Raw genomic sequence first — 8,754 nt, 5'->3', positions numbered from 1 at the left:
CTTCAACTTTAGAAGGGCATCAAGAGTTCATAAAATGGCAGACTCAGACTTATTTAGACAGCAAATTTGTTCAGGCTTTAGACGGCAAACTTTTGATTTATGACTACGAGCAATGTAAAAGATTTATGACAGATTTGTGACCATTAACAATGTTTGTTTTTTTAAACTTAAAAGACTTAAACACAAGTCAAGTATAGATTTAAGACCGTAAACTTGCCAAGAATAGATTGTCACTGGAGCTTAAAACGCCAGTCAAGACTTCTTTCAGATTACAGCTTGAGACTGCCTAGCCTGCAAATGATTGGTCTTTAATGACAGCCAAGAGTACTTTGGATGGCAGATCTCAGACTTACCTGGTCAGCAACTCATTCATGCTTGGTTTGCTTGATGGCAAACAAAACATTCATTTTTTTAGGTGGCAATCAAATATAAACTTAAGACAGTAAATTTGTCAAGATTTCTTTAGATGACAAACTCATTGAAGTCAATTGAGACTTGACTGCAGTAGAGAATTCCGAAGGCAAAGGCGCATAAGACTTTTAGGTGGCAATTTAGACTCTTTAAACAACACTAAACTGTAGTCATGTAGAGATTTCTTTAGACTGCAAAATAGTTCAAACAGAATCAACAGAACGTCTGCTGCTTACAGTCACGTATCGCACTCCACTTTGCCTCATTTGATTCCGCACACTAATCAATTTCACACACTGAATTTTAAGGATCAATTAAAAGATGTAATTGATCATGCATGCCCATCTCTAGTGTGAACTATGCAAGTATTTTTACCAAGGCAATTAAATGAAATACGCCAACATTTGTGGCTTTAAAGTTTCCAAACTCACCTCATGTTGACTCCAGTCGTCATCAGCGTGGGTCATCCATGTGTCCTAATTGTGGAAGATCTATTGACGCAGATAACGTGGATCTTTTAACCACACACTCAGGATGAATAGATATGTCATTTCACCAAGGGGCGACCACAACTTCCCCCAATGGATTCCATCTGCGTGCACAGGCACAACAGAACGACTCTGATGCACTTTGAATGAGCTATGACAGGGGTGGGCAACCTGTGGCTTGTGGGCCTTATATGGCCGCTTAGAGCATTTGATGTGGCCCACCATGCAATTCTAAAAACAGATAAAACCTCAGAAAGTCCCAAATCATTTAAACAACACATTGCTGTTGGGCGGAATACTCTCCTAAAACATTGCTTTTCAGTATTTTGTTGTTTTTGTTAATGAACATTGAACTTTTTTCAACACTTCACATTGGAGATCCATGAGGGGGATTGACTAAATCTATGTTGACCAAATTTGTACACAAAAGGGTTCTGCCTGGCAGCCAAGACATGCTTCAAATATAAACATTTGTTGGAGACACTGTAATATAAGCCTCGCTTTAGGCACCTATCGTTTCCTCATCACCTGCATGGCTCGAGATTTTATTTTGAAAGCGCCATGCCACTTGTTCCTGCTTCAACTCTATAGGCTGCTGACCAAATGGTCCTTTTTTTTTTTTTTAATTACCGTATATATCAATCTAAAGCTGTGTTTGTCCACTGTGTTTGTTTACTTAAATATGTCACAAAACGCACTATAAAAAAGTTACACTGTATTTACTATGAAGACAAAGTTAAGTATTATAAATTAACCTTGCAGTGAGACCGAGATGAAAGGAATGTCTAAGAAATGTGTAGAAAGTCATTCCCTGAACATTCCAGCTTGTGTTTGTGCTTGCTGGATTCTGGATGTGCAACAGCAAAAATGTGTTTAATGGCCGCCACTGTTGTATACCAGTGTTGCTTTCACAGCATCCCGCTTCCACTTGTCCACCTCCCACTCACACTCCGTGTTTGTTCCTGCTTACTTGTAAAGTCCTGCCAAATAAAGATAAATTAAGTTATATATATATATATATATATATATATATATATATATATATATATATATATATATATATATACTGTACTGAGTGCTGCGACGTGTTCTCCGTCACAGTGCTGAATCGTGAATACACATTTGTAAGCTTGATGTCAGTACTTTATTTTAAAAAATAAATAAAGCTCAGTACGTGTGATAATAAAGCTTTTACGTGGTAACTCTTTTGGCTCCTTTACTTATTTTATTAAAAAAAATTATAATAATCAAAATATTAAAAATTACAACTTGTTTAATGCCCTAAGGGTTAATGAAAAAAATATATACAGAATACCTTCAAATAGCTGGCAATTATTCCCTTAAAATACTCTTAATTTGCTCGCCACAACATTTGTACATCATGTAATCCTGTCGGGAAGGTGCTTGCGAGTGGTTTATTGAAAAGCTTGTTGTTGCTTGTCATTCCAAAGCACACAAAAACGTTGACGCACTCTTGTCAAGCATGCTGTAATTGCACGTAAAAGTGCGTCGACTCGAAAGTAGACTGCCAGCAGGTGCCAAAACAAACAGAAGGGCTTGCATGTGGTCTTGTATCAAAGCTGGTCTCAATAACAGAGGCAACAACAACACCTCTGTTGCCGTGTGATTTGACAACTACAATTACTGTACGTGTAATAATCCAACCCTCGTGTGGCGCACATGAATGGAATAGTCTGTCTGACATAGAGGGAAGGGCTACCAAAAAAAAGGGAAGACAGAGAAGAAAAATGAGTACAAGTTAGAAACTGTTAATTGCAGGCTACTTCCGGATGATACAGTAGGCGAAGAATGTGTCTGAGCACCTCTCCATCCCAAAGAAATTTACCGTATTGAGCGACGTACGTCATCACTTGGAAGCATGGATCGAGGTGACAAAATGGGAAACTCACAAGGCCATTTTATAAGTGTTAAATACGATGTGTAAGTGTAAGTCAGCCATTTTAAACATGGCAACGTCTAGTGTGGCTTGAGTCCAATCAGTTCTCTTAAAAAAAATTACAAATCCCTTTTGTTCGACGATAGTGTAAATTTACGTCCCATTTCCAAAGTAAAGTGAAAATTTGTGTCCTAGAATTGTAAAATAAATAAATAAAACTTTTAATATTACAACATTATTCAAAGTGGTGTCCCCCAGGGCTGTCTTGCAGAGTCCTTCTAGTTCTCTTTCTTTAATAAAATTAGACATCCGTACTAAGTAGTACAACACTCTTTGGAAATAAATAACATCTTTCAGATGTGAAATATAGTTTGACATGAGGTTCTTGTAGCTATCTACAAGTAGCCTGCCTTTGCTCATTCCTCATGGGAAAAGGACTCCAGTTCTTTGACATAATAGATCTTGTGTGACTTCCTCACATCCCATCAGAGATGCCCTATTAAAGTGGAGCGAATCAGAATCTTGCAGCCCTTCATCTGCAACCCAAGCAATTTTGAAGGTATGCTTGGAAATGTCCTGTTGGACGGGCCAACGTCTCCCAAATGTATCACATTCACAGCCAAATTCTCCTGAACATACATATCAAATAACTTGTGTCCTTTACTTGTTTCCGCCCAAAAAATCTTATGTGGGATGAGTGGTCCATTAAGCTATATTGTGACCAGTTATCCACTTTACTCCGGGAAATCTTGTTTGGCCGACTAGTTTCGGAGCAGACGAGGACTCGACTGTGGCTTCTCTAAAAATATAAAGCTGAGCCACCTGTAATCTGATTTGTGTGTTGTTTTTTCTGTCTATTTGTTGTAACCTGATTACGGAACACTAATACATGTATGTATTCTGTTACTCCCCAATCCTGTACATGTGTAGTGAATCTATAAATTGTACTTTTAACACTGTTCCAGCAATGATGTTCTGTGTAATTGCTGTTGTAAAATTCCAGCATCATCTATCCAGAAGGTTACACAATCTTTACTGAGGTCCATTGGAAGTGTCCTGGTGGTTCCCCAACACCTGACTCCAGTTTCCAGTTTTGTCTGAGCACTGGCGGGGGAATCGGATGACGCTGCAATCTGGCGAGTAGGTTTTTGCACTTGGGACAGCGCCAGGGTGCACAGCTGGGTCAACAAAACAGCGGCCTGTGTTTCTGTGGGAAACCGCCGTTTGATCCCCGCTCCGAGCTATGATTCCAAGGCTGTTTTTCAAACACTTTACAGCGGGAAACCGGCAGCTTCCCATCGGCGACAGTGAAGGTTACTTTTCCGAGAGGGCGTGGCGTTTCCCTCATCCTCACCCAATTTGTCTTTCGAGAAACATTATCATTGTTTTGATAGTTTTTCACGATTATTGTCGAGCGTGTGATTTGTACTTGAAGTATCTTATCAGTGGTCTTCGGCCATTTTGATAGCTTTTTGAATCTGATGTAATTTGAATAGCCCCTGAAATAAGACGACTGTTATCAAAAGACTTTTGGAAATTCTGTTCAGTGTGGTTGCGTCTTCCACTCTCATTTATTCTGGTTTTGAATTTTCTAGGAAGTACATTGTGAAATATTGTGGAAACAGCAAAATACTCACTGGGGTCTGTGCATGATATTGGCAGAAAACCACAAGATCTCTCCTTGTGGATGATGATTTTGGCTGTGCCTTGCACCCATGACTTGTGTGGATCTCCCCCTACCAACACCCATCCATTTTCCCACTCGATTACACAATGACTGAATGAAACTCACCAGACACGTCCAAATTGGTCTACTTACGCCTCAATCAAAAGATCGCGTTGCGTCACCGCCGCTACTAGTTAGACCTGGTTTTACCGAGTCTAAATCTCATTTACTTTTTGTGACCAAATTGGTGCTGCACTAGCGGGAATGGCGAATGGGAATGCCCAGGGAGGCGTAGTGTGTCTAGTATCTACCAAATTCACAAAAGCTAGACTAGACTTGCCCCTGCACAGCAATTAAGATGCACCCGTTTTTCGGCCGAAAGCAGTCTACTTTCTGTTACCAAATTACCGGATGCGCTGGGGGTTCGGCAGCTGTGCCCAGAGAGGCACAACAGGGCAAACTAGACTTGCGCCGGCACGAAAAACGAGTTGACCCTTTGATTTTATTTGACCTGTCACATAGCTTAAAATACTCACAAAGACTCCCAGAAATGAGCCCAACACAGAAGGATGAACAGCAAAGTTCAGGTTCTCTAGTTTGATATTCCGAAATGGAAGCAGCAGTCAGAAACATGAACGTTTACACCAAATGAAAATAAAGGGCTAAAAATGATATGTGAAAATAAGGTGAACACTTCTGACCGGGCTGGGATTAAACAAGTGCATGTTTTCTGTTGTTACTCTATAAATTGTCAGCGATGGTGACTTGGTGAGGACTTGGACACTCCTAAAATGTCTTCAATCAATATAATTGGCAAGAAAGAATGTTCCTCAGTCTACTCATATGGGAACATAATTGTTGGCGGTTTAGGTCTAATTCACTTGTCCGTCCTCTATGTTCCTTCGCATGGCGCTGTATTCCCTAATAGATGTGGTCACATTATGTTATCAGTGCATGCATAGCCTTGATACTCTACGAGACAAATCCTGTTGGTGTGGTTTCGCCGCTAACCATTATTACTTCTGACGTCGCGTCAGTCGGAATTTGCGAAACCGCAGAAAGCCCTCATCCATCGAGTTGGAAACCACTGGAATGTCGCTCAGGCTATAAGGTTATCTCGCCATTCCACTAAATTCACACACATTTGCCTTGCCCGCCGGTCGCAGAAAATCATCAGTCAGCAATCCGGAGAGGCCCCCACAGTGTTGTGTCTTGTCGTCTGTGCACGCAGTGACATCAGATAGGCAGGGTCCTGGCGTGGTGCATCCCCTGCTGACATCACTTCCCACCCAACAGCAACAAGGCTGGGTTGTTGGGAGAGTCCACTGGACGGGGGGAGGAGCGGAGGAGGGGTGCTGTCGGTTGAGTCAAGTCCGTGGAATCCATGATTCCTGTGAGCCGGGCTTTGTGTTGGAGGGGAAAACCGGCTACATCATCCCGGCCGGGCCTTTTGTTTACCTCGCCTGGAAGAAACTCTCCATTGTTTTGCTTCATGTGCGCCGTCTTTCATCAGCGCACACTTAATAGGTGAGAAGCTTCATGAATTGGTGAGGGCAGTGAGTGAGTGAGTGAGGGCAGAGGGAGGATGACCTGCTGCTGACTCATTTCCACCATTTTTTTTTTCATCTCATTCAACATCAATAGCCTTCTTGTTTTCATAAAGGACATCAGTCTCACAAGTCTGAGGATATCGTTTGAAAAATGGTTAGCTCATGGCCAAGATGATTCCGCTACCAAACATAGTACATAATCAAATCAAACTAATATAATCAATAACTTTTTAGGTAATCATCCACATCACAAAGCTTTATTAGCGAACTTTACATATCATTTAAAGGCCACCCCATAGTAAAAGTTCTGGCCCCGCCCCTGATGATCTCACGTTGGATCTCAAAAGTCTTGGCTTCTATACCATTCAAAATGAATTTTAGATTGGAAGAACAAGGCAATGTTGTATTCACCACAATCATCTTGTATATGTTCAGAATCAATAAGGGTCCATCTAGATCACAGGTGCCAAACTCAAAGCCCCGGGGCCTTAATTAAAAAGGCTTCTTTTTTTTTTTAATCAACATTTTTTGCCCACCAAAAAGAGCACCTGTTATATGTTAATTTTTTCGACATTTAATGTTATGAGGACGTCTTCAACATGTTTTGATCCACTGCCCACTCTCATCCTCCTTTTTTTTTCTAATCACTTAATTACTTGCATAATTTAAAATGGGGGGAAAAAACGACCCCAATAGTTTGACATGAACAAATATTCTGAATGTCATACATGCTTTATTTTAATGCATGTAGTTCTCTGGTCCCTTTGCCTGTGCCTCTGCCACACCAAGCCTCTTCGCCTTTGCCACAGAAGTCTCAAGCCCATGTTCCCGGTCAGGTGGCGCAAGCCCTTGTAGCCACCATCAAATCCAGCCCAGGCAGCGCGAGTTCCGCGGCCGCCATCGGATCCGCCCCCGGTGACGCCATCACTGTGGCAGCCTTCTGGTCCTCGCCCGGCGGCGTGCGACTCTCTGCTGCCTTCGGCGCCTGTGGGGCATCTGGGACGCCCTCCTGAACAGCTCCGCCGGGCCCCTCTTGTCTAGTGTCCCCTCTTCTCTGGTCGTGTTGCCTGCCTTGTTTTTGGACTCTATTGTTTTGGACTGCTTTTGCTTTTGGGACGTCTGGGATCCGTCCCTTGGGACGGGGGTTCTGTCATGTTTTGGGTTTAGGGTTGTTTTTTGGTTTGGGTTTTTTTGTGTTCTTGTTTGTTTTTTGGTTCCATTGTGGCCTGTTTTGTTGTTTTTCCCTTGTCTCCCTTTGTCTTGTTAAGTGTGATCTTGTCTACTCTCACTCTTGTCTTGTGCAGCACTATTTTTTGTTTGTTTATGGGATTAAACCGAATGCAGACTTCCCAAAAACACAAGTTCTCCAACAATAACGACCATTTTGGTCATTTTACCATGCACCAAAATACGACCATGTGTCACGTACTGTAGTTTAGTGAACGACCTATGTGGTCGTATTTATTATCTATTTGGAGGACTGTCTCCAAAAACATATTTTTAAAAAATGGGCACAAGTGTTTTCCAGAGGACAGCCACGATATGTAATAATACTACAAGACGATTAAACCCCACAATAATTCGGTTTCACCGCAATAAAGGCCCTCTGAGAAAAGCTGACAAAAAAAAGATTTGACACTATTTATCTAGATTTATGCCTCAAAATTGAGATTTTACAATCATAAAAAACAAAAAAACAATACCAATATACATTCACATCAAATAAGGCATTTCTTGCATTACCATGGGGCACTACTCTGAAGGTTTAAGGGTGTCGTGTGGAAATTCTTTTGCATGTTAGATATTTTCTCTAATGGAAGAACATGGCCAAGTTACATCCAGTTACCTCACAAATCTTGGAATGCAAATCACAAAAAAACAAGGCTCTTGCTTTCATCAGGAGCAATCAAACCTGAAAGTTGACGCACTTCCAGCGTTTGTTACATGACTGCAGGAATATTCTTCTCCTTCTGGAGGTCCACCGAACCAAAGCAACTCTCGCTCACGTCATTCCGTCCCATTCCATTCAATCCCAACACTTATTGTGCGGGGGATTCCAGGGTCTATGTTTCTTCAAGCGTGTTTTGAAACATCTGCCGCTCCCGCCCAAAGTCAGCTGGGATTGACCTCAGCTTCCCGCCACCCTGATAGATTTCATCCCGGGAGGGAAATTAGGATGGAAATCATTCATCTTCATCATAAACAAAATGTCTTTATCAGTCATTGGTGTTGAGGAATGTTCACTGATAATACATTGCATCTTTTGTTGTAGGCTTAAACGCTAATCCCTTAACACTGACAAGCATCCTTCAAAATCAATAGCCTGCTTGATTTGAAGTAGACGTTACCCCTGGATAAAAGTGGAATGAGAAGATTATTGGTTGGATTTCAAATCTTTCTTGCTTTGAAATTAATCAGTTCAAATGTTTCCCTTGACTACAGCATAATGACCTTAACAGTTTGAAGACGTTTGGTTGAAAATTGCACCCGTCAGAGTGCTGATGTATTTAAAACTGGCTGTTCAAAATCAATAGGCAAGAGCCATGTATTCATCTCCTCGGAAAGAAAAATGTGATCACAGCATGAGCCTTAAAAATAAGTTTTTCTTTGTTCATTTTGGTCCATTGCAAAGCTGAAACCTCATTGATCGTGAAAAGCACAACACCTGTTGAGGACTGTCCAAGGTAAGGTTTAGGGACTACGGAGCTCCAGAGATTTGCGGAACTGAGGAACACAGACATT

The sequence above is a fragment of the Festucalex cinctus genome, chromosome 11, assembly GCF_051991245.1.
Source record: "Festucalex cinctus isolate MCC-2025b chromosome 11, RoL_Fcin_1.0, whole genome shotgun sequence".
Lineage (NCBI taxonomy): Eukaryota > Metazoa > Chordata > Actinopteri > Syngnathiformes > Syngnathidae > Festucalex > Festucalex cinctus.
The sequence above is the reverse complement of the archived record's forward strand: the minus strand, read 5'-3'. Positions refer to the sequence as shown.